The 4,056-nt window shown below is 38.5% G+C and overlaps 1 non-coding gene across 1 annotated transcript; it reads right to left on the reverse strand.

The window, feature by feature from the left end:
* Positions 1–3,501: 3,501 nt before the first annotated feature.
* Positions 3,502–3,608, reverse strand: LOC115029515 (U6 spliceosomal RNA). The gene has a single exon (XR_003835076.1). It is a non-coding gene; the product is annotated as a U6 spliceosomal RNA (small nuclear RNA).
* Positions 3,609–4,056: the final 448 nt, after the last annotated feature.

Below are 4,056 nucleotides of genomic sequence, written 5' to 3' on the forward strand. Positions count from 1 at the left end.
TTCCCAATCTGTTGGTGGTCTTTTTGTCTTATTGACGGTGTCTTTTGCCATGCAGAAGCTTTGCAACTTTATGAGGTCCCATTTATTGATTCTCGATCTTACAGCGCAAGCCTTTGCTGTTCTATTCAGGAATTTTTCCCCTGTACCCATATCTTCGAGGCTTTTCCCTACTTTCTCCTCTATAAGTTTCAGTGTCTCTGGTTTATGTGGAGTTCCTTAATCCACTTAGATTTGACCTTGGTACAAGGAGATAGGAATGGATCAATTTGCATTCTTCTACATGATAACCGCCAGTTGTGCCAGCACCATTTGTTGAAAATGGTGTCTTTTTTCCACTGGATGGTTTTTGCTCCCTTGTCAAAGATCAAGTGACCATAGGTATGTGGGTTGATCTCAGGGTCTTCAATTCTGTTCCATTGGTCTACTTGTCTGTCCTTATACGAGTACCATGCAGTTTTTATCACAATTGCTCTGTAGTACAGCTTTAGGTCAGGCATGGTGATTCCTCCAGAGGTTCTTTTATCCTTGAGAAGAGTTTTTGCTATCCTAGGTTTTTTGTTGTTCCAGATGAAATTGCAGATTGCCCTTTCCAATTCGTTGAAGAATTGAGTTGGAATTTTGATAGGGATTGCATTGAATCTGTAGATTGCTTTTGGCAAGATAGCCATTTTTACTATGTTGATCCTGCCAATCCATGAGCATGGGAGGTTTTTCCATCTTCTGAGATCTTCTTTAATTTCTTTCTTCAGGGACTTGAAGTTCTTGTCATACAGATCTTTCACTTCCTTAGTAAGAGTCACGACAAGGTATTTTATATTGTTTGTGACTATTGAGAAGGGTGTTGTTTCCCTAATTTCCTTCTCGGCTTGTTTATCCTTTGTGTACAGAAAGGCCATTTACTTGCTTGAGTTAATTTTATATCCAGCTACTTCACCGAAGCTGTTTATCAGATATAGGAGTCCTCTGGTGGAATTTTTAGGGTCAGTTATATATACTATCATATCATCTGCAAAAAGCGATATTTTGACTTCTTCTTTTCCGATTTGTATCCCCTTAATCTCCTTTTGTTGTCTAATTGCTCTGCCTAGGACTTCAAGTACAATGTTGAATAGGTAGGGAGAGAGTGGGCAGCCTTGTCTAGTCCCTGATTTTAGTGGGATTGCTTCCAGCTTCTCACCATTTACTTTGATGTTGGCTACTGGTTTGCTGTATATTGCTTTTATCATGTTTAGGTATGGGCCTTGAATTCCTGATCTTTCCAAGACTTTTATCATGAATGGGTGTTGGATTTTGTCAAATGCTTTTTCAGCATCTAACGAGATGATCATGTGGTTTTTGTCTTTGAGTTTGTTTATATAATGGATTACATTGATGGATTTTCGTATATTGAACCATCCTTGCATCCCTGGGATGAATCCTACTTGGTCAGGATGGATGATTGTTTTGATGTGTTCTTGAATTCGGTTAGTGAGAACTTTATTGAGGATTTTTGCATCAATATTCATAAGGGAAATTGGTCTGAAGTTCTCTATTTTTGTTGGGTCTTTATGTGGTTTAGGTATCAGAGTGATTGTGGCTTCATAGAATGAGTTGGGTAGAGTACCTTCTGATTCTATTTTGTGGAATAGTTTGTGAAGAACTGGGATTAGTTCTTCTTTGAAGGTTTGATAGAACTCTGCACTAAACCCATCTGGTCCTGGGCTTTTCTTGGTTGGGAGACTATTAATGACTGCTTCTATTTCTTTAGGGGATATGGGACTGTTTAGATCATTAACCTGATCTTGATTTAACTTTGGTACCTGGTATCTCTCTAGAAACTTGTCCATTTCATCCAGGTTCTCCAGTTTTGTTGAGTATAGCCTTTTGTAGAATGATCTGATGGTGTTTTGGATTTCTTCAGGGTCTGTTGTTATGTCTCCCTTTTCATTTCTGATTTTGTTAATTAGAGTACTTTCCCTATGCCCTCTAGTGAGTCTGGCTAAGGGTTTATCTATCTTGTTGATTTTCTCAAAGAACCAGCTCCTCGATTGGTTGATTCTTTGAATTGTTCTTCTTGTTTCCACTTGGTTGATTTCACCCCTGAGTTTGATTATTTCTTGCAGTCTACTCCTCTTGGTGAATTTGCTTCCTTTCGTTCTAGAGCTTTTAGGTGTGTTGTCAAGCTGCTAATGTGTGCTCTCTCTAGTTTCTTTTTGGAGGCACTCAGAGCTATGAGTTTTCCTCTTAGAAATGCTTTCAGTGTGTCCCATAAGTTTGGGTATGTTGTGGCTTCATTTTCATTAAACTCCAGAAAGTCCTTAATTTCTTTATTCCTTCCTTGTCCAAGGTATCATTGAGAAGAGTGTTGTTTAGTTTCCACGTGTGTGTTGGCTTTCTATCATTTATCTTGTTATTGAAGATCAGTCTTAGTCCATGGTGATCTGATAGGGTGCATGGGACAATTTCAATATTTTTGTATATATTGAGGCTTGTTTTGTGACCAATTATGTGGTCAATTTTGGAGAAGGTACCGTGAGGTGCTGAGAAGAAGGTATATCCTTTCGTTTTAGGATAAAATGTTCTGTAGATATCTGTCAGATCCATTTGTTTCATAACCTCTGTTAGTTTCACTGTGTCCCTGTTTAGTTTCTGTTTCCATGATCTGTCCATTGGTGAAAGTGGTGTGTTGAAGTCTCCCACTATTATTGTGTGAGGTGCAATGTTTGCTTTGAGCTTTACTAAAGTATCTTTAATGAATGAGGCTGCCCTTTTATTTGGCGCATAGATATTCAGAATTGATAGTTCCTCTTGGAGGATTTTAATTTTGATGAGAATGAAGTGCCCTTCCTTGTCTTTTTTGATGACTTTGGGTTGGAAGTCAATCTTATCAGATATTATAATGGCTACTCCAGCTTGTTTCTTCCTACCATTTGCTTGGAAAATTGTTTTCCAGCCTTTCATTCTGAGGTAGTGTCTATCTTTTTCTCTGAGATGAGTTTCCTATAAGCAGCAAAATGTTGGGTCCTGTTTCTGTAGCCAGCCTGTTAGTCTATGTCTTTTTATTGGGGAGTTGAGTCCATTGATATTAAGAGATATTAGGGAGAAGTAATGGTTGCTTCCTTTTATTTTTGTTGTTAGAGTTGGTGTTCTGTTTTTGTGGCTGTCTTCTTTTAGGTTTGTTGAGGGATTACCTTCTTGCTTTTTCTATGACATGGTTTCCGTCCTTGTATTGGTTTTTTTCTGTTATTATCCTTTGAAGTGCTGGATTCGTGGAAAGATAATGTGTGAATTTGGTTTTATCGTAGAATACTTTGGTTTCTCCATCTATGGTAATTGAGAGTTTGGCTGGGTATAGTAGCCTGGGCTGGAAATTGTGTTCTCTTAGTTTCTGTATAACATCTGTCCAGGCCCTTCTGGCTTTCATAGTCTCTGGTGAAAAATCCGGTGTAATTCTGATAGGCTTGCCTTTATATGTTACTTGACCTTTTTCCCTTACTGCTTTTAGTATTCTATCTTTATTTAAAAAATATGGAACGCTTCACGAATTTGCGTGTCATCCTTGCGCAGGGGCCATGCTAATCTTCTCTGTATTGTTCCAATTTTAGTATATGTGCTGCCGAAGCGAGCACTTACTTTACAATCTTATCTCTTTTTAAAAATCATGTATATGCACATATGGCAAAAGGGGTTGGTGCCCAAGTGTGCAGCTGCCTATGGAGGCCAGTTTCCTTAGACCACCTGGACTTGGAGTTAAAGATTTTCATGAGATTCCTGACATGTACATCGGGAACTGAACCCAGTTCCTCTGAAAGACCATACATTCTCTTAAACAGTGAGCCATCCCAGCTCCTTCATTCACCATACTTGTTCTAGCTTCTTAGATTTCCTCTATCCAGAATGCTACTGTATTCCCACTCTGCTTAGAAAACTAAGAATGATCCTTAAAATAAAGTTCAAATGTTACTTCCTCTGGAAACTGCCCCATTGTCATTCAAATGCCCTTCCTCCTTTTGTTTCAAGATTGTTCTTACCTACAATACAAACTCAATAACTGATTAATGAATGTAGTCCTCTTCC

This window comes from Mus caroli, unplaced genomic scaffold (genome assembly GCF_978045245.1).
Source record: "Mus caroli unplaced genomic scaffold, Mus_caroli_1 scaffold_16, whole genome shotgun sequence".
Taxonomy (NCBI): Eukaryota; Metazoa; Chordata; class Mammalia; order Rodentia; family Muridae; genus Mus; species Mus caroli.